Here is a 22169-nt window from a genome sequence, read left to right on the forward strand (position 1 = left end):
TGTGCAGCTGAATGAAAAGTGTGAGCCTGTTGAAGAACAGCAACTGAAAGAAATATTGATGACTGCCAGGGCATCTACAGAAAAAGATAAGAAAATTACTCTACTACAACAATGAAAACAAAGGTGCTTTGTTAACACTTTCTTGTAGGTTGTATGTATTAATAGTAACAAGTAAAGTTTTGCATTTTCCAGTGAAACACACAAGGCCTTGAATTGTATTGTTTTAATTGCAACTAACTGAATGAATTAAGTGGAAAATCGTACACAGTACTTTGATTGTCTAATTCTCTGTATGTGAGGCTTTGGGAACAGTTTGTTATTATAAAAGAACAGCTCTAACCAGAAATCAGCCAACATGTAATTGCTAGGCTGAGGGGCAGTTTGGGGAAAACTGATACTTATTTATACATTATTAAATAAAATCACATAATATGAGGATCATCTCTCACTGCCTCCACACTTCATACATTACTCATCTTCCTAAATTTCATGGTTTTGTACTCCCTTAGTACATTGCTGCTTATAACCAGTGCAGGCATCAAAACCACCCACATCCAGGAAAGGAGATGCCTGTGCATTTGTTATGATGGCAGATTTGGTTATGGGACTCATCAAAGATTGTGAACCTTCAGTTCAAGGAAAAGAGTCTTAAAACAAGTTTTAAAGCTTGTTTTCAGTACCTAAAATACACCTGGGCACCTGGGACTGTCCAGATGGCTGAAACTCTGGCTGGTGTTTCCACTTGACTATGCACCTTTAGAGATTTACAGTCAGCAGTCAGCCAGTACCCTAAATAGAAGACTTCAGAGCAATTTTCACATTAAATTTGACAGAGTTCCCAAAAAAAAACCAAAAACCACTGACTATGTAATTCCCATCAGTTTTGGTAAGAATCAGGTACCTTCTGGTTATTTCCAGTGGTTCTCACTGCTCACTTGTGCCTTACTACCATAAGAAACAGCCACTTGCAAAACACAGAGAGGAGGTTGGTGGTGACTGGACTCATGAAAAAGGTAGAGCAGTACTTCATTCTCAGTGGTTTTGGCTATTTTAGCTCTCCTAAAATTTTTTTGTCATTTGTTCCTTTAGCACAAATTTGAGGGCTTTCTTCTAGGAAAGCAAGGTCTCTTTCAGAGGACACAGAAGCCGTTCCTTGTGCCACATAACAAGGGGTTGGGGAGTGTCTGGCCTCACAAATGAGATGCATGTCTTACAGACCAAGAGGCCCTTGGTGATCTGCAGCAGAGTCTGGATGGGAAGGTGTGCCAGCACATGGGGAGTTGGCACTGCTGGACACATCTATACAATGGCATTCATGCTGTACAAACAAATCCCACTATTAAACCACTTAAACACTGTTTATGCAACTTTAAAATGGTAGAGGTTTGATTTTATGACTTCATCTTGCAGGCTTGTTGAAACTTACATGTCCACGCTGAAGTGGTGTGAAGATTAAATTGCTAATCCTAGTTACCAGTATTGACTGTTGCACAGAAGGTGCCTGAGAGGTGGAACTGGGCAGCATTCAGCTTTGCGCAGCTCTTGCCAAGAGTTATTTGGTATCCCTGTCACTGTTTTTTAAAGTCCAAAAATATTTTCCCCCAAATAACCTATTTTTCTGCAAGGGAACACAGCTGCATTTATGAAAGATTTTGGCTTTTACAGTAAGTCTGGTTTGTATCATTTCCTCTCTCTCTGTATGTTGTCTGCATAAGTACCAACAGTCATAATGAAAAATGCAGTTTTGTTACAGGGATTTTTAACATTGGTTTTCAGTAGTTCAGAAAACATTGGAACTACTTCCAACAAATGAAAAAAATCAAGCCGCATTGAAAATGTTGATACACTCTGGCAGATAAATCTTTGGTTTTAACCCTGCTCTATTATTCTTTCTCTGATACTAAAACCAATATAAAGCATTATTGATTTCCACCAGCTCAACAGAAGATACCATATAGCTTTCACCCCACTGTTCCCTGCATTGAGGGGCAAAATCTCAGCTGTGCTCTTGTGCAGCCTTTGGCTGAGAGTTCTGAGAATGCTTCTATTCAGTGCTTGTGTGCAGTGTTAAAGCTGTCTTCACTGCACCTCTTTTTCCAGCATGACATAGGAAGTTTCCTGGATTGAATTCTCAATCACAAAACTCATATGGGAGGCATTCAAAATGTAAGACCTTTCAAACTCTTGTGAGTTCACAGCATTTAAAGATAAGAGCACAGTATTGCCAAGAAAAGTGTCTTGTTGAGGCCCACAACTAACTTTATCAAAAGAAGGAATCTTATTTTTGCCTGCTGCAGATAGGCTGCTTTGAGATGAAACCTCTAAAGTTAGAGGTAGCATCTGGTTTGGATCACGATATGATGAAAGATTCAGGTTAATTAGTATTTATTCTTAGTTGATAGTTATTCCTTTTGGCTTGAGCTAACAAGCAGGAATTGGAGTCCCACAAAGTTGTCTCCTTGGATGGGAGATGAATGAGGCTGATGGTCTCCATGGTGAAAATGTATATAGGGATGGGAATGTCAGTAAGAAAAACTGGCCATTGCCTTGGATAGCCTGAAGAGAAGATGCTCTGAGGGATGACTCAGTGCCAGCAGGGAGGATCTGATGTAGGCATGGACTGAGCATCCCACAGGGCCATGGGCAGGGGGAGGTGTCCTGGCTCCCTGCTCGATGCGGTGTCCTCACGTGTCCCTGCCCACACAACCCCTGTCCGCCACCAGTTGCCCTGCCTGGGTGGTTTTGGCCCCAGGGAGCAGACAGGGAGCTGCTGTGGAGAAGGTGGCTTCTCAGTGCTCCTTCAAGGCTTTCAATTCCCCTTTCTTGCCACTGTTTCCTGCAGCATTGGTTTTTTTCCTAAGGTCTCCTAACTGCTTATGCAGCCAGGAGGAGCCCACCAGCTGGAGAGCAGCTTTCCATGCTCTTTCAGTTACAATTTTTATACTTTTTAAAAATTGCTGTTAGGGTCCAGTTGGAGTTGAGACGCTTCTAGCAGGATCGTCTGTGTATCTGGGCAGAGTTGCTCTTGTCCAGTAACCTCATGGACTGTTTTGCTCCCTCAGGCACTCACAGAGAAGATAATTTCTACATAGGTGGGAATTCTCTGACTTCACGGGTTCCAGTGGTCTGGGCAAGGGCAGACCCATAGTGGGCAGGCACTGGGCCTCCTGCCCCACAGCCATAGGTATAATTACCTTTCCCACTCTCTCACATGGCAGTCTGGGCTGCCCCAGCAGGTGAGGCTGCTGGTATAGAGGGCTCTGGGGAGGCCATTCCTGTCCTGAGGGGCTGAGGCGATGGCGAGAGGGCTGTGGGTGTCTGTGGGCTGAGGCGATGGCCCAAGGGCTGTGGGTGTCTGTGGGCTGAGGCGATGGTGAGTGGGCTGTGGGTGTCTGTGGGCTGAGGCGATGGTGAGTGGGCTGTGGGTGTCTGTGGGCTGAGGCGATGGAGAGTGGGCTGTGGGTGTCTGTGGGCTCAGGCGATGGCGGGAGGGCTGTGGGTGTCTGTGGGCTGAGGCAATGGCGGGAGGGCTGTGGGTGTCTGTGGGCTGAGGCGATGGTGAGTGGGCTGTGGGTGTCTCTGGGCTGAGGCGATGGTGAGTGGGCTGTGGGTGTCTGTGGGCTGAGGCGATGGTGGGAGGGCTGTGGGTGTCTGTGGGCTGAGGCGATGGCGGGAGGGCTGTGGGTGTCTGTGGGCTGAGGCGATGGCCCAAGGGCTGTGGGTGTCTCTGGGCTGAGGCGATGGTGAGTGGGCTGTGGGTGTCTGTGGGCTGAGGCGATGGTGAGTGGGCTGTGGGTGTCTGTGGGCTGAGGCGATGGTGAGTGGGCTGTGGGTGTCTCTGGGCTGAGGCGATGGTGGGAGGGCTGTGGGTGTCTCTGGGCTGAAGTGATGGTGGGAGGGCTGTGGGTGTCTGTGGGCTGAGGTGATGGTGGGAGGGCTGTGGGTGTCTGTGGGCTGAGGAGATGGTGGGAGGGCTGTGGGTGTCTGTGGGCTGAGGCGATGGCCCAAGGGCTGTGGGTGTCTGTGGGCTGAGGCGATGGCCCAAGGGCTGTGGGTGTCTGTGGGCTGAGGCGATGGCGGGAGGGCTGTGGGTGTCTCTGGGCTGGGCTGAGGCGATGGCGGGAGGGCTGTGGGTGTCTCTGGGCTGGGCTGAGGCGATGGCGGGAGGGCTGTGGGTGTCTCTGGGCTGGGCTGAGGCGATGGCGGGAGGGCTGTGGGTGTCTCTGGGCTGAGGCGATGGCGGGAGGGCTGTGGGTGTCTCTGGGCTGAGGCGATGGCCCAAGGGCTGTGGGTGTCTCTGGGCTGAGGAGATGGTGAGTGGGCTGTGGGTGTCTGTGGGCTGAGGCGATGGCGGGAGGGCTGTGGGTGTCTGTGGGCTGAGGCGATGGCGGGAGGGCTGTGGGTGTCTCTGGGCTGAGGCGATGGCGGGAGGGCTGTGGGTGTCTCTGGGCTGAGGCGATGGCCCAAGGGCTGTGGGTGTCTCTGGGCTGAGGAGATGGTGAGTGGGCTGTGGGTGTCTGTGGGCTGAGGCGATGGCGGGAGGGCTGTGGGTGTCTGTGGGCTGAGGAGATGGTGAGTGGGCTGTGGGTGTCTGTGGGCTGAGGCGATGGTGAGTGGGCTGTGGGTGTCTGTGGGCTGAGGCGATGTCCCAAGGGCTGTGGGTGTCTCTGGGCTGCCATCATGGCTTGGACCGTGGCGTGGGTGCAGCTGGGCAGCTTTTGCCTTGTGCACATGGCTGCACAGGCCAGCCAGAGTAGGTTTGTGACCCTCCCCTGTATCCCTTTCTGGAAGTGTTTACTTTAAAGTCTCAAGAAGACCTAAATTTCTTCCCTTAACCTTTTCCCCAGCCCTGGGGAGGTGTTGGTCCCTGCACATATGTCAGGCAAGCTGTGAGATGAGGCTGAACTTGCAGTCCCCCTCCCTATGCTTCTCTTTGCAGGGTCCTCGCTGAAGAGCCTGTGGGGTTGAACAGAGATATAATAGCATAAACTGGGGGTTTGGATGAAAGAAGGGGGGCAAAAGGACCCCCAGACTTGCATATAGGTAAAATAGGTGGTAATTCTGCCTTGGAAACACCATGGTACTCTTTGGAGAGATTCCTGAGCAGTGAGCACCTGCCTTGGAGCAGACAGTGCTGGGCTTTACAAACCCCTGGGCTCTCTTTGCTTTGCAGCCTGTGGCAGCCAAATAGGAGCCTCAGTGAACAAAGCTTGTTGCTTCTAGCACAGAAAAATTCTAAACTTTAACCAAACAATGTATAATAAATGTTAATAGCACCAATTTCAGTGCTTATGCCATCATAAAGAAACTATTAAAAGAAAGAAAAGCAGGAAAATAGTTTTGTTCCTCACTTAATTGCAGGGGCTTTATTATGTCCTGCTGTGCTGATGATAAAGGCCTATTACCAAGACTGAATCCCAATTAGATCAGGTGTGTTCTATGTCATTATAATCACAAGCATCAGGTGTTTCAGCAGTGCAACAAACTATTTGGGATTAGCAGCCCAGTTCTTTGAGAATTTGCCCATGTAGAGGCATAGACTTGATTTGGCCACCACTTATTGTCAGCATGGCAGACTTAAAATGGCTGTTGTGTATGCAAAGGTGTGGACAGATGGCTTGGAGATCACTAAGCTGAATTAAAATTGGCTCTGTTTCTCCTTTTCCTGCTTCCTTCCCTTGGTCATTAGTTAAATGACTGGAATGTGGGTTAAATAAATACCCACAAACCACCTGCGTCCTTCATTTACTTCCCAGAAAGAAGAGAATAACACTCCTACCTGTTACTTCTGTGATGAAAATGGCAAGACAGCTATGGATCTGCAGTAATCTCCAAGCTATGTGGCAGCTACAGGTAAGCTAAGAAATTAAGCTGTTATTATGAAAAGCACAAAGCTTGGAAGCCATTTATTCCTTGTGTTGTTTATTCCTCATGTTGACTGCTGGAAAGCAAGTTAAGTTTTGTGCTGGGCTCAGATGCAGTCTTTGCCATAGACTAAGTGTTCTGCAGGTGCACTGGACAGGATGGACTCTGTTTTGGAGGTATGAGGAGGCTGGCTGAGCAGGTGTGGGAGGGGGACTGCCACCCTGGAAGGCATTGGAGCTGGATTACAGTTATGAGATGCTAGACTGGGAAGAAGTTCTCAGTGTGCTTTCCTTTTCCCTTTCCTTTCCCATGAAGTCTAAGCCCTTGGGTTATTAGCTCCTCTTCTTTGTTGTTCCAAAGAGATGGTGGTCCTCCTGAAGCCTTTGCAGTGTCTGGCAGCTCTGAGAAAGCACAGACTTGTTCCAGGCCCAAACATGGACATACTCATTGAGTATTAATGTCTAATTATTATAGCTGGTTTTCAGAGGAAGCCTTTCTTTTAATATTAAATGTGTATTTATATGCTTTTCTGAACTGTTGTCTGAGACTTTGTATAGATTCAGGAAGAGAGTATTGAATGTTGATAAGTACGTACTAAAGAGGATGTGGTTAAGTTCACATTTTAAAATAGCTTTTCCACCACAAGGATTATTATCTACTGTCTTTTTTTAACTGATAACTTTTATTCTTAGTATCAACTTCTGACAGCATCTCTGGAATATATTTGTAAATATATTTGCCAGAATTATGTATTGGATAATTCCTCTAGCATGTCTGAAATGACCACATACAAAATGTAATTAAAAATTGTCATGATACATGAATTGCATGTGCCTATCAGCTTTTATACATCTTACTAGGAAATACTTTTTTCAGTTTTGTTATGTCTTTTATTTAAATTACTAATTAGTAGTTTATTTAAATTGCTATTTAAATTGACATGAGGAAAATAAGCAGATGTATGAAAGGGTACTGGCTAAAAATATTTATGTTATGAAGGATTTTCACACTAGCAGCCATTACAAAACCAAATCAATCCAATGTCATGGGAAGGCCCATGGTTTTCACGTAGCTGGGGTGTGTGGAAAGGAGAAGATTACAGAGGAGGCTTGTGGGAGATAAATGAGGGGGGAAAGACATTGCATTTTTTATTCGGCGTATTGACTGGTTGACAATTTAGACCACGTATATTTCTCTGTCCTCCCATGACTGGTCAGGATTAAAGATGTCTTGGGAAAGAAGGAAGATGTCTTAGATTCTCAACTATGATGAGTTTCCACCTGGTGATTATCATATACCTTGCTTCATAGAGTGCTAAGTCCTTGATTTAGTTTCCTCTGCAGAGAAATGGAACATGACTGAAGCAGACATTTACACTATGGTAGGTTTCAGAAGGTCTGTGAGCTTCCAGCAATGCCCTACTCAAACACAACACAAATGCCAAAGTGTTTCTTGAGGTAAGGCTTCACCAATGCTAATTTCTGAATTTGTTAATTTCTGAACTTGTATAAATATTGAAAGCACTTGGAAAAAATACCTTTTTCCATAGGTTTTCTGATGATGATTTTGGTTGACTCTACCTTACTACACAAGCATGTTCTTATTGCACACTGTATAAGTGGAACACTCCATAATAATAAAAAATAGCAGGACACAAGGGGATATAATACTGTCCTTTCCTTCTTCCTTTTGTTTGAGCTTTCTGCCATCTTGGTAGGAAGTCTCCTTTTTATGTGTATTTCTTAATAATTAGCAACTGGATGTAACTTTTGTTTGTTTATGGGTTTTGCAGCATTTGAAAGATGACACTTTCCCACTGCATTGAATACTTTGCTATTCTGTATGAATTATTTACACAGCATTAAGGTATATATATTATTTTTCACCAGAAATAAGTTCTGTTTCATGGAAGTAGAGAATTACAGAGAAAATTTGCTGACTACTAGTGCAACTTAGGCAGATGCATAACAGGACAGTACAACAAATATGTGCTTTGAAATATTTCATATTCTCTCTATAACCTGCTTCTTAACTTTTTTAAAATTCAGCTTGTCAGTGTTGGTACTCTGTCTTCTTGTTAGCCCTTCCAAGTGTGTTTGCTAAACTGCTGAGCTGAGTGAATTTGGGAGGGTGCACACCATGCTGGTGTCATTGCAGTCTATGATAGAATGAAAATTGCTTTTGGAGCAGTATGCTTAGTGTTTCTATTCCCTGTGGAATCAGGAGTGGGCAGATGCTCTAGTGGGCATGTAGCCTGAATCATGCTCTGTGGATACTCACATGGATGATGCTACCATAGTGTGGGGATTACTGCTACAGGCAGCAGTCCTCTCCAATGCTGTGAGCCCTGCTTTATTTGGAAAGAGGTAGAAGAGAGGAGATGCAGAATCTGCTATCCCCCTGCTAGGCTTTCCTGTCTTCAAGGAACCATCAGAGCAGCCCCTTACTTTCAGGGGGTACATCACTCTAGAGAGGGTGGGTGTCTCATTTGAAACACACCACTTTCTCCTTTCAAAGATCTTTCTCCAAGCCTTGTGGGCATGTTTCTGTCCTCACCAAGGAGCTGCAGAAACACTCAATTGTGCATTCCCCTCTCCGTCTCCATATTCTTGGGAGGATGATGGACAAGGATTTCCAATAAAGCTGCTCTTGTGCTTAGGTGCTCAGGCTCTATCTGTCCGTATCCGTGAGAACAAAGAGCTAAATGAAGATTCACACTCCTGGGACTCAGGAGTTTACCTTTCAGCCTAGTAGACTTATCCTTGGAAGAACCCCGCTTTTTTCACTTGGAGATTGTGGTGTGCAGAATGAAAACTTCTAAGTGTTAGAATAATCATTCCACAGACTTTCACTGAGCTATGAATCCCTCTCCCTCAGCCAAGATGCTTCTTCCAGTTCTCTCTCTCCCCCAGCACAACAAAACTATTTGCTTCAGTATATCCTCTGACTGCATTGCCTGTTGTGTGCCCCCTCCCGCACCACACCCAAACTGTTCAAGATCTTTCATGAATTTTCTTCATGCTGCTCACAACAGTTAGACAAAAGTGATACTTAACAGAGAAAACATTAAAGCAACTGGGGCCTATAGACCACAGTGAAGGAGCATTACCAGTGCTGTCCTGGCTCCCCATATGGGATGTCCTAGAAGCTGCAGCTGCTTTCCCATCTCACCTTAACTCTGTGAACAAGGGTGGAGAGGAAGCAAGAAGAGAGAGATATTTCCGCCGTGATTGCAACATGTAGTGATAGACAAATTCCCTCTCCCTGCCCTGTGACAAGCATGGTGTTGGTCATAAAGTGCTGCAATCCTTATCAGGACTTTTTGGGCCATTTTTAAAAATAATTTCATCTTTGCTGTCACGTCTTCCTCCCTCGCTGAACAGGGACTGACTAATTAGCAGTGGTTCAGTGGCAGATGCTATTGTGAAAAGGGTTTGATGGTGATCTAACTGGGAATAAAACTGTCTTAAAGGTCCAGGCAGACATTTTCTAACCTCTCTGTGATACAGGCTGTTTTGGCTGGTGCATGAAACCAGCCCACACATTTGTGAAGGATAAACCCTTTTGCATGCAAATGGCTGCTTCTCTTCCAAGGTGATACCTGTGGCCTAGTTGCATCCTGCACTAGTCCTCACTGGTGTATTAAAAGCAATAGTGGTGTTGACTGGTCTACCTACTCACACTTTCTATCAGGAGAATAAAATGCCAGAGTTGATGGTAGTTCATTACCTGTGTCACTCCTCCAAACACAGTTAGCAAAAATCAGCTTTGGTTGTTTTTTATTCCTGAAATTACATTAAATCACATTAGTCATGTAAAAAGCTATACTGTTTTGAAATAAATATTTATCAGCATATCCTATGTGGTTTATGTCTTGTCTGCTGATTTGTTTGACTACTATCTCATATGACCATGACATTTGTAAACAGTGCAGGGAGGATGTGTCACTGCCCTTTATGTTGATATTTTTCTGTTAATTATCAGATAATGATATTCACATATTGAACTCTAAAGTCTAATTTTAACAGTGCAGACAGGAGAGCTATAACTTGAGTTCTTGTTGTTACCTGCTCTTCCAGTTGTTTTTAGTTTGTTTTGCAGAGGAATTATTCAAGTGTGTAAATGTGGAGGACTAGTGCCATTTGAGGTGCCTGAACTTCAGCTGTTGTTGTAGAGGAGCAGTGGCCTCCCAAGTGCCCTGTGCCATGATCTGAGCCCAGTGAAGGCCTTGTAGATGCCCAGAAGTGGTGAAAATATCTTGGACAACTTGTGAGGCAACCTCACCCTAGGTTTCTGCCAGCTGTTTCCCGTGGGTGTCACCAGGGAGATACCTTCAGCACCCAGCCATCTGCTGACGCCTTGAGGAGATCCTCATGCCTCCCACTGAGCAGGCACAGGCTCAATCCTCTCAGCTACTCCCCAGCTACTGCATCACTTGCTGCAAGCTTGGTGATTTGGGCATCCTACAGAGAATGATGTACATTGGGATTTTTTTCCCAGTGATACTATTTGGGAAAGCTTCCTCACATGTATGAGAAAATACAGTGGTTGGTCTTGCCAGGAGAAGTAGGGAAAAGCCTAAAAGTGTTAGGTTAAAACTGCCATGCTTTAATGTGTAATGAATTTGGCTTTTTATACATAACTGAAGTATATCTATGTAAGTCAGCTGTACCCATTGGCTGGAGGCTCCTAGAGCTATCCAGCAGAAGATCAGTGAGCAGTTTGGAGGCACAGGGGCTGCAGCAGTGGTGGGCTGTGGGAGGCCACTGAGACCCAAGAAAGCAGCTTGGCCTCTTGCATTCCTCCATGTTTCTAATGATAGACTGGTAGAGAGATTTACTGCAGTACTCTCTCATACTGAACTGTTTTTCTCCATAGTAACTTCTGCAGCTGTCACAGAGTGGAATGAGCTTTGAGACTGGGGGATGTGTTGTCCTCTATCTGAGGTGATGCTCAGGAGTTAGGCTGGAAGATTTTATACATCAAACAGGAGGCTGAGACCACCAGTAAGGACATCTCACTGCACTGGACACAGTGTAAAATTCTGTCAGGCCTCTCTGAAGGACACTGGTCTGGCAATGCAGCATGGACATCTCACCTTAGGTACTTCTCACCAGTTGTGCCCTCTCAGAAGAGGGAGAAGAGCTGCCTTGCTAGGACATGTCCTGTGTATCAGACTGCTGCCTTCTGCTTGTGCCACTGCTCCCAGGTCCTATTGCTGGCACATCCTTCCAGGCTGCAGAGCGGTGTAAAACAGTGGGCTGCTCCATGCATGGCCAGGCTGCCTAGGAAACAAGTTTAACTGACCATGGGTGTTGTTTTCAAAATAAATCAAGGAATCTGTCCCCACTTGTCTCTATTTTCATCCTGCTACAGATTGCCACACACCTTCTCATCTTGTGTGAGCACCCAGATGTGTCATCCAGACTGTGACAGAACAAGTGCTGTGTCAGAGCAAGGGCTTAATGTGCCTTTTCTAGCCTGGCTGATTTTGGTAAAAATCTTCCCATCTGCTGCTGCAGGGAGGTTTAAGTTCCTAAATCCCTTTGTCTGCTTCAAAAAATCATAAGCTGCAGAAATAGAGAACCTAGTAGATGCTACTGCCAGTTATGGAGTTGAGAATGAATGAAAAAAACCCCAAAAACCATCAATGATTGAGATGGTCAATCAGTTTGTTGCCTAGGAGAGGAGGATTTTTGGGATGCCAAAGTTCCTGTTGCATTAAAGATATGCAATGACAGACCAGCAAGGCAAGAGAGAGCCAGAGGGCCTTGTCACTGTGTCATACTGATGGCTTGGTTCAGACCTCAGCTGGGATGAGTGGGTGGTGTCTATCACCTTTGCTTGACAAATTCGTGGTCACCAAACAACAAAGTGATAGTTAAAACCCCTCAGAATATTTTATGGGACATGTGTTTGCCCATGTTTATTGTAATTTTTTAAAGCAGGAGTGCTTAAGGAGTCTCTGTTATTTCAAGAGGAAATTTCTCTAGTGTTTCAGCCTATGTGGGATCGAGGAGGCACCTGTGCCAGCAGGGGAGATGGGTGTTTGGCACACAGCCCAAATTCTCTTGGTTTATAGGGCATCCTGACTGGCCCTCCTGCAGTTCCAGCCAAAACTAAGAATGGCAGGAAGAGCCACACTCTACTTCCTGAGGAATGGAGACTTTAAAATTCATGTCAGTGTTATCCTTCAGCTCTGCTTAGCTAAAGATAAATGCTAATTATCAAGGCCTTTCTCAATATGAATGGGCATACATCAACTCCTGAAAAATGCACTTGCTGATTTAGTTAAAAAATAAACAAATCAATTTTGGGGCTTTTGAGCATTTAAACTTCCTTAAGTAAGCAACAGGTTTTTTAGATGAAAATGCTTACTAGGTGGCAATCCAATGAGTCCCACTAGGAATAGTAGGAGAACTAAGAGACCCAGATTAAAATCTTAGTTTTGCCATCATTTCCCAATATATTCCTAAGAAAAACAACTAAATAATTTGTTAGACTAGAATTATCTTTCAGTGTATTCACAGTATACGATTCAGAAAAACCCAAAATAATGGCAGGTTTGTTAAAACAGGAAAAAAATCCACCTTGCTGATGGGGTAATGTGATACCTAACTAGATAAAATGTTTTTGTAATAGTTTTGTACCAGTGAAAAGACATGTATTGTGAGTTCATTGGTTGCCTGAAACCACAGAGGAGAATAGCATGTCTTGAAAAAAGCAATTGCTGAAACAAGCGTGTAGTGTATCTACATTGATTGAGTGAAAGGATCCTCATAATCCTAATATTTTTGTTATCTGCTCGCAGTGAACTGAGAGGACTGATGGAGAGGCACTGCCTGATAAGTGCTCCTGCTGTCCAGTAAGATTTTTGGTTGTTGGAGGTGGGGTCCCACTCTACCAGGATTAAATGGATACTGGAAGAAAAGACTAGGGAAGGTCCCAGGCAGAGGCACTACTTTTCAAATAATCAAACAAAAAAAACACCAAAAATTTTTGGTCAGTTTGAGGCAGCTGTAGCATTTGTTTCATGGAAACCTCTGGTGATGAGTAAAATTGTGCTGTGTTCATGAAAGCACCTTCTTCCAGAGACCACTGCCTGCTCCTGATCTGCTGCTAATTAGTCTCCACCCTCTGATGCTTAGTCATTATATTCTTTGCCCTTTTCCATAGCTGTTTTTGGTGTGGAAACTGAGACAAATATTGCTCCCCTGCTGGAAATCATCGTCATATCATAAAGTTTATCAGAACCTGTAAGTCCAAACAAAAAGGGAATAGATTTTCTTTTTGGCCAGTGATCTCTGACAGGAATGTTTTGAGGTTCAGACATGTTGTACGTAATGGTGATGCACCATAGATAGAATCTGGCTAGTTTCTGTAACATCACAAATTATTTTATTTGTTAAAACATCAAAGCTGTTAATCAGCCTTTAAAGCTACTGTCAGAAAAAGCCCTCCAGTGCTTCTCTCAGCAGCAGATTCCTGTGTTTGTGCTTTCCTACCATGAGGTATAATGCCTCCAGCCATGACTTCCCAGTTCACAAGAAGATTGTGCAGGAAGTTGCCCTGCAGCTTTCATGCATCTTCTTGTTTCATATATCACTGCATTGAAATCCTTCAGCCTCATTCAACATAACATAAACTTATGTTTTGGTCTGTTTTCTTGGAGGAGGAATAATTGGACAACTTTTCAGGGTCAGCAATGTCTTTCCCTGGCTTGACTGACTTCCTTGATTTGGTAGGCATTGCTACCACAGGGCTATTCTTGACAACATGTCTTTCTGCTGAGCTGTGCTTGACCAGATCTGGTTCAGGCTTGGTACAGTGACTCAAATGGGCTGGACAGGGACCCTCGGGACTTATGGAAGCAATTAGCTTTAGATGACTGAGTTGGAAAGTTGCTTAGTGGGTTGCATAGTAGGTTTCTGTAACAGATGACCAAGCATCCCATAGTGCCTTAACCTCTGAAGTGGGACAAGAGCTCCTGGCTGTGTTCACTGTGATGGACAGCTGCAAAGCTGTGGTGGGTATGCCTAGGTAACAGAAGCAAAACTTGGTCATTAAAAACTTTAATTAACAAGTAACACAGATAACAGTTTCCCAAGAACCCGTGTCCCATACTGTACTGTTCCTTCCCCAATTATCTCTGAATCCTGTATCTGCTACTTTATTTTCTTTAGCACTTTGTGGCTAGGTAGCCCTTTCCAAATGGGCTTGTCAATTGAAAACTGTTAATTTGCCTGGATGGCATGCATGTGTGTACTGCCTGTTCAACTCTTAGTGGAGAATCAAAAACACTTAAACATGTCTGGGCAGTACAAGGAGTGTAAGGGTGCTTTCCTAAAGGGAGGAATCTGGGAGGAATCTGCTGAGCCCTCTGCACAACAGCAAGTTCCAGCTTTTTTTTTTCCTTTGTTGTAGTTCTGTGGGAATTAGGATGGCTTTGTCATTCCAGTAGAAGCAATTCTACCCAGTACATGTACTGGGCTGATGTAAACTGGGTCTAAAAATGCCACAAAAGTGTTGACAACTGTCAGTGACTAATTTGAAGACAGGATAAGGAGATCATAGTAAAATTATTTCTCTGTGGCACAGCAATTATAAGAGTTGGAGTAGACCAAGCATCCAGTAGCACACTGAAGACTGGTGGCTTTTTCTGCTTCCTCCACATCCTGTTCTTAATAAGTATCTCTTGCAATAAAATCAAAGATCCAAGAAGAGAGAAAGAGAATAAAATCTGCATTTGTGTGAAATGGTAAAATAAAGACAGCTTTTTTCACACATGCTTCATTAAATGGTTCTATAGTAACCCCAAGAATTATGAAAGGGGCAAATGTTCACCACTAAATATTTGTTCCTTTTACAATGAGCATTGACAAAAGTCAAATAGTCTCTGACCTTACAGAACTTAGTTTACAGTATCAGTAGTTTCCTGCCATGACTCAGTGGCTGGAACAGTAATATCTGACTGTCGTTTTTTTTCCTCTCTATTTCCAGATCTCTTTTGAAGCTTCTCAGAGTGGGCGGGGAGAGGCAAGTGACAGATATAGTCTGGTTTTTGCCCTTCCTCTTGCACCGCCCCCCCTTTTTTAATTTTATTTTTTTTTCCCTAAACAACCTTCTGCATTTTCTGTTCCTTTCAGTCCTCTTATCCATTGGGTTTCCTTTTCATACATGTCCTGGACCAAATCTTACTTTCCTTTTCATTCCTACTGGTAGCATCTATGCCTGCTGATAATGTCTGGGAAATACTGAGATCATTGCCCTGTTTTTTTCCCTTCAGTGATGCTTTTCTACTCCAGATCAAACCTCTTAACATCCTCCCTTCCTCTGCAGTTATCTTACTGAGCCTGCACTACTATAAGAAACTCTGCTACCAGCAGAGATTGATTGAGTTTTGTATAGTCTGGGGCTGGATATGGTCTAGTTGGAATAAAAGTTGGTTCAAAGATTGGGAGCAACCTGACCTTTGTCTTTGGGTCCTCCATAGCTGGGATAATGAGTGCTGATAGAGTGAGACAATGGCAAGCCCCACTTGTGTGGAAATGGTCTGAATTATGCCCTCTGGCCTTGCTATCACAAGATTCCTCTGCGTAAGGCTAAGAAGCAATAGTTGATGTTTACTCCTGACAATTGTCAGCAAGGCCTGAGGCTTAGAGTGAAATCCTCCTGCTGCTGCAGCCTCCAGTCTAGAGGTAGCTGGCCCAGCAGGAAGCTCTGTTTCAGGGTTGTGGCAGCTAGGAACAGGGAGGGTGTTTCATCACACCAAAGGTTCGGTCCTTGACCACCCCCCCACCCGCCTCACTGAAGGAATAGTCCTGACAGTGCCTTCTGACCCTATGTAGCCTTTTGGTCTGGACAAAATAGCAAAATGACCTATTTGTCAAAATTAAGAAAAAGACTCCAGTGTCCTGATGTACTAACATCTATTTAACTCCCAGATTTTCCAGTACTGTGTAGTACTTACTCTTTATCTTCTCTTCTGGAGAGCTCTAATCCCACACATCTGAACATCACCCTGGGAACTTCCACATTTAAGAAGTCCTTTGAATTTGCAAGTGGTGGTCCCTAGCCAACCTTCTAGATTGGAAAAATTATTTAATAATTTGAGTTGTGTAGCTTCTTTTCTGCAGAACTTAACTCTTGTTTAGAATATGATTTAGGAGCCCATCTTTACTGGAAAATTCAGCTTGCTTCTGAAGTTTTGACATAATAATCATGGCTCTGCTACATGTATTCAGGAGGTGTGAATCTGGGAGACTGACAACAGATAGAGGCCAAAATTAAGTGAAAAGTATTTTAGTCTACTCAAGTCTACCTTCAGCTTTGTATGATCTTTTCAATTTCTTTCTAAGCACAGCAGGACTGCAGGCTGGGAAAGTATCTGTGCTCAGTAGAAGCTTCTGGTATGTGGAGTAGGCTGTTATTTCTCTGAGGGGACCTCTTCAGGGCATGTGAAGCTCAGGAATGGTTTCAGATGTGCAGTTTGTGTTACTTGCTACAGAGAGTCTGAATACTACTCTGGTAGATGAATACTACTCTGGTACTCAGTGTGCAGCTGAGGCCAAACTGGAGCTCAGGCTGTTTGAATCTACTGACAGCTGTCAAGCAGACACTGCTCTTGCAGCCTCTGTTTCTGGGAGTCCTCATACTCATGTAGACAATGAGTTAGAAATGTGTGTCAAACCAAAAATGTGAGGGGACAATCCACTGACACAGTCCTCCACTTAGCCAGTGGGACATATAAAATTTGGTAAAGTTCATGGTTCTCCTGAACAAAACTCTTGCACTATGCCTAATCTGGAATCAGCCTAGGTCTTTTATGTCTTGGTCTGGAGAATCAGTAGATGAGTGAGTGTGCAGGTGCTGAGGTTGACCTTGGGGAACATTCAACATCAGTCTCTAATTTTTGTCCTACATGTTCTGTTTTGGGGACAAAAGCTATAATTAACCTTGATTTTTTTTTTTTTTTAATAGAATTGTACAACTGACCCAGCCCTGGACATCAGCAATATATTTCAGGCCAAAATTACTTGGAAGTCATCAGAGTATTTTAGGTTTAGGTTGTGATCTGAGGATGTTTGTGGGGAAAAATGTAGAAATAATTATTACAGCATGCTGAAATTGACCCTCAGATCAGTTGTGCAGTATTTGCCAATATGAGGTGTATTCATGTCTTTGTGACCTACATTCAGAACACCTAATGGCAAAATAGACAGTGGAGCAGAACAAACTGCTTTTCATGTGGAAATATGAAGAACAAGCGATATATGTGCACAGGGACCAGACTTCTCTTTAGCTTGCAGGACTCCATTCAATTGGCTTTTAGCTGTGCTTCAAGGGAAGTCTAGAGTAATTACTTGGATGATGATTGAGGAATGCTTTTCAGTGCTCTGAAATATAAACTAGTTGGATTTGCTTTATTTGAAAAGGAAAAGGCCAACCCAATAGAAAAGGTGATTAATAAAATCTGCAATGGGGCTTGGAAATCTCTACTTCTGTGGAGTCTTCCTTGTCTCCATATGGATGTTCACATTGCTGTTTGGGATGTGATGTCCCTGAGCTGTGGTGGCTGTTGGAGCTGCCTTCTCTGATTCCTTGTGGCTGAAGGAAGAGGCTGTGAGCAGGCAGAGCTGGCCAGCAGCTCTCCTCTGAATGGAGTGTGTGTTAGGCAAAATAATTGTTTGAAGCTGTTTTCAGTGTCTCTAGACTAGATATAAACACACCGTGAATGACTGCTCTGAAAGTTGCCCTTTTTTTTTGTTTTCTTGTCCTACACATCTTCAATGTTGGAGATTGTTTTAAATTTTCCTTTTTTTACAATATGTGCAATTTCCTATGAGAATTCAGCCCTTCAAAGCCCTGAAAGATGCTTGTGTATATACTTAAAAAAAAAAAAAAAAATCAAGGCGATTCTCCGACTTCCCCTTTCCCATGACTAGGATTTCCAGAAGTTTGTCGCCGGGGGCCGTGAGCGCACCTGCCCGGCCCCGGGCACCTTTCCGACGGGCATCTCTCGGTGGAGCGCCGGCCCCGCCGCTGCCTGAGGCTCCAGCGCCCTCTCTCGGCCCCGCGGCCGGGGGAGCCGCCGGCAGCCCCGCCCGGCCCCGGCAGCCCCGCCCGGCCTCGGCAGCCCCGCCCGGCCTCGGCAGCCCCGCCCGGCCCCGGCAGCCCCGCCCGGCCCCGGCAGCCCCGCCCGGCCTCGGCAGCCCCGCCCGGCCCCGGCAGCCCCGCCCGGCCTCGGCAGCCCCGCCCGCCCGGCGGCCGTGCGTGCTCCGGAGCAGCGCCCACCCTCCCGGCTGGCGACTCTCCTCACTTGGATCCAATGCATGCTTTTTCAGCTGGAGAAGGACCAGGACAGTAATGCCTCTTTTGTCTTCTGCCTGTACAAACAGTAGCTCTGCTTTAGACGGTTCCTTGCTTTTGGATCTCTATGTGTTAAGGGGTCTGGTATGCTAGAAGGAATAGAAACGTTCTGAAAGTTTAGGTCGTGGTTAAATTGCTCTGCACAACAGAGGCTGCTACTGGGAAGCTGGTAGCAGAATTCCCTTAGCAAGACCTTTGCTTGATAGCTCCTCTTTTCCAATTACTTCCTCAAAACCAAGTCCTGTCAGTGTAGGTCTTTCCTTTCAATAAGGAAATAATATATCAGGACACTGAAGCTTGTCAAATCTATACACAGCTAGACCAGTCAAGGGAGAGTCCTAGAGAGTTCTCGGGAGACATCAGATACTGAAAGTGAACAGGTCTGGCTGAAAAATAACAGCCAATTTAGTGATTTAAATTCTCTACTGCAAAGCACTCTTCTTTCTAACTTGAAATGTTTGGTTTGCTAAGTTTTTAAATAGTGCAGGTTGGTAGTACCATGCTGATTTCAGAATTTTTTTTTTCCATTTATTACTGTATCCAAATTCAATTCTCATGTTGAATATCATCATTTACATGTGAAATCTTTTATATTCCTGAAGGTTATGAGAAAGTCCTGTTGTTTCAGAATAGTATTTTGTGATCAGGAAAGTGACAAGTCTGGTTTCTCAAGCACTGTGTGGAACATATTAGGCCCAAGCACTGTGGAATCATAAAGCAGAAGTCAGACATCCCCTTAAGATCTTATAATAAAGGCATCTGTGTGTTTCAGTGGCTCTGTGCTATGGTTATCATCTATCCAATGTCTTTCCATGACTTCTGGTCTTTTGGAATCACAGTTGCTTGGCATGGCCCCTTAAGCTGCTCTGACATTGCACTTGGTGTACTACAAAAGCATTGGTTCTGTGAACAGACCTTTAGCATGGCAGCACATGAAGATAATTTGCAGGCACAAAAGCCTTGGAAGTGGGTGCTACATCAACCAATATTTTGTACTTTATTCTGTGGTTGTTACTACAGCTGAAATGGAGATGAACTGTTGACTCAAATCTACCCCTTTGCTCGTTTCTTGTCTTTAATATAGTACATATATTTCTGGTATAATTTTTTTGTTGCTATCGATCCTGCTTTCATTCTACTATTCTTATACTATCAAGGTACTGTGAAACTGGTTTAAGAGGTCACATAGGAGTTTCTGTGGCATGGCCCAGGCTCAAAGGTATCCAAACTGCACTTTTTCCCCAGTGAGGCCACTATCACAGTGGGCCTTTGCTGTTGTAGGGGTCCTTGGAGCCTTGCTGAAGCAGTCCAAGCTTAGCAGCTCTCTGGTGGCTACAAGGTCTGGAATGTCACACTTGTATTGTTCCTCTTATCTGGTCTTTGAGATCTGAAAGCTGGTGAGAGAGAGACCATATCCTCAGGAACAAGTGGGATCTGTAAAGCCTATAGAAAGAAGCTTTGCTGTGCTATCTCAATCAAATTTTGGGTTTAAATTGCTTAAAAAGCAAGTAAAACCTGTTTCTTCTGTCTAAGAGCTGAAGTGCTTAAGCAAAGGACTGTCTTGCATGGAGAGTGAAGATGCTTATACTTCTGATGTTTTCATGCTCCCAAAACAATTTTACTGGGAAAAATTGATTTCCCAAATGATTCCCTGGATTTTGGGAGGGTTCTGTTTTTTTCTACACATCCTTCAGTCTCTTGTCTTGTAGCAGGAGATGGAAATAATTTTGGAGGAAGAATCTCTATTAGTGATCTGGATGAGGTGATCAAGGACGCTCTCAGTGAGTTTGCAGATGACACCAGGTTCAATGGGAGTGTTGAGTTGTGTGAGGGTAGAAATGTTCTTCACAGAGATCTGAACAGACTACATTGGTGGTCCTGAGGTCAACTGTGTGAGGCTTAACAAGATGAAGTACTGGGTCCTGCCCTAAGGTCACAACAATCCCATGCCTTGTTACAGGCTGGGGGAAGAGTGGCTGAAAAGTGTCCCAATGGAAAAGGGCCTGAGTGTGCTGGTTGATGGTGGCTCAGCATGAGCCAGAGTGTGCCCAGGTGGCCAAGAAGGCCAATGGCATCCTGGCCAGCAGAACCAGGGCAATGATTATCCCCCTGTACCCAGCACTGGTGAGGCACCTCAAATCCTGTGTTCAGTTCTGGGCCCCTCACTACAAGAAAGACATTGAGGGAGCTGGGGGTTTTTAGCTTGAAGAAAAGGAGGCTCAGGAGGGACCTTATGGTTCTCTACAAGTACCTGGAAAGAGATTGTAGCCAAGGTGGGCATGTCTATGGGCGTTTGTGTCTCTTCTTCCAAACAACAAGCAATATGATAAGTTGTACCTGGAGGGGTTTAGATTGGATATTATGAAAAATTTATTCCCAAGACACTGGAACATTCTACCAAGGGAAGTGATGGAGTTGCAATCTTTGGAGGTATTGAAAAGATTTGTAAGTGTGGTGCTTAGGGACATGTTTTAGTGGTGAGCTTGGCAGTCATGGGGTAATGGCTGGACTCAGTGGTCTTAAACTATTTTCCCACATAGATGCTTCTGTGATAATATCTTAGCAGTTTTCATGTCTCTTCACTTCCTACAGAAAATATAAGGGCCAGGAAGTTTTGAATCCTTGACCTTCTGGTCTCCAGAGGATTTCTCTTGGCATGTATATTTGGGGGCCCTATGTCTCAGTCATCGAAACAGAGGGTGGAGTTGGCGAAAGTGGATTTATTTTTTTTTTTTGCGCAGTTTGCTGCATAGACTGATATATCAAAATACCACCCATTATAGTTTGTCAGGACTTGGTGTGTCACCTAGTAACAGACTTTGCAATTAGATATCTCTGTTGCCCCTGCATGTTGAAAAATCCTGCCAACCTCGGGAGGACTCTGCTGCTGTTATCTCACTTAAAAGATCTGCTCTGGCTGATGGGCACTGAGGATTTTGCATTAACTCCAGTGTTTCACAGCCATGGAAATCTGTGACATGTTCTTCCTCAAAAGCCTGTCTTTGGTATCTTTTCCTCCAGCATGTTCTGAGTGCTTTCCCCTGAATACCTTTGGTATGTTGCTATGCAGTGGGATATTCCTTCCCAGTTGCTTTCTGGTACCTGCTCCCTTTGGTGGGAGCTCTTCCAAGCTCTAAAGCATAGAGAATTTTTGCTTCAGAAAGTCTTGTCACTTTGGGTTGAGGCTGGCTTAACATCTGGAGCAGCAACCTAAATATTTATATGTCTACATACAGTGAGTCTCCTTGGTAGATCATCCCAGTTAATTAATTTTCAATATGGCTTTAGGTAGCTGTTGTTTTCATGAACAAATGGCTTTGCTGTGCATATTTCTCCATAAGGGATGGTTTGAGCCAAGTGCTGCTGACAGTTGTGAGCAAGTAGCAGTGCCATGTCAGACATTTCTTGTCCCTTTGATGTCACCCACTTAGTGGTAATGCAGCAGAGTGGTTGTTAATGAGAAAGCGGGGTGCACTGTGTCCTGTCATTCCCACACAAGAGCTTCTGGAGTTCGCACGTGTCTTTAATTCTGTGTGTGAGCACCCTGCTGAATCAGTGGGCAGCGTCAGTGAGACGCTTTCGAGTGATTTGTTTTATACAGCAGCGAACAAGCAGCCTGGCTCAGAACAGCTTCAAAGAATGACATTTTTAATATTTTGATTGACTCAATCCAAAAAGGGATGAGACTCCAACAGCTTGGGAAGACGCAGTCACTGTGGTAGGTGTTACCCAGTGATTAATGTCTCTTACTTTAAATACAAACCTTTCAGCTCCTTTCATACATTTTTGCTAGCAACAGCAGATTCTGTGCCAGTCTCCTTGGTCTGAATTTCTCTAGGTGCAGACACTATTGCCAGATTTGGTTTCTTGGCAATTTTGGGCTTAGGAGTTCAGCTCTGACTATGCATTCAAATACCCAAATATTTGGCCTGGAC

General features: G+C 44.5%; 1 protein-coding gene across 2 annotated transcripts in view; it reads left to right on the forward strand.

The window, feature by feature from the left end:
* RTKN2 (rhotekin 2) overlaps nucleotides 1–22169 on the forward strand; it is a 197438-nt gene that overhangs the window by 56055 nt on the left and 119214 nt on the right. For both annotated transcript variants that reach the window (XM_085583205.1, XM_085583204.1), the window contains exons 6-8: nucleotides 8–1664; nucleotides 3063–3184; nucleotides 5757–5853. The gene's annotated coding sequence lies outside the window, so the exon portion shown is untranslated. The remainder of the gene's footprint in view (nucleotides 1–7; nucleotides 1665–3062; nucleotides 3185–5756; nucleotides 5854–22169) is intronic.

This window comes from Lonchura striata, chromosome 6 (assembly GCF_050655825.1).
Source record: "Lonchura striata isolate lonStrDom1 chromosome 6, ASM5065582v1, whole genome shotgun sequence".
Taxonomy (NCBI): Eukaryota; Metazoa; Chordata; class Aves; order Passeriformes; family Estrildidae; genus Lonchura; species Lonchura striata.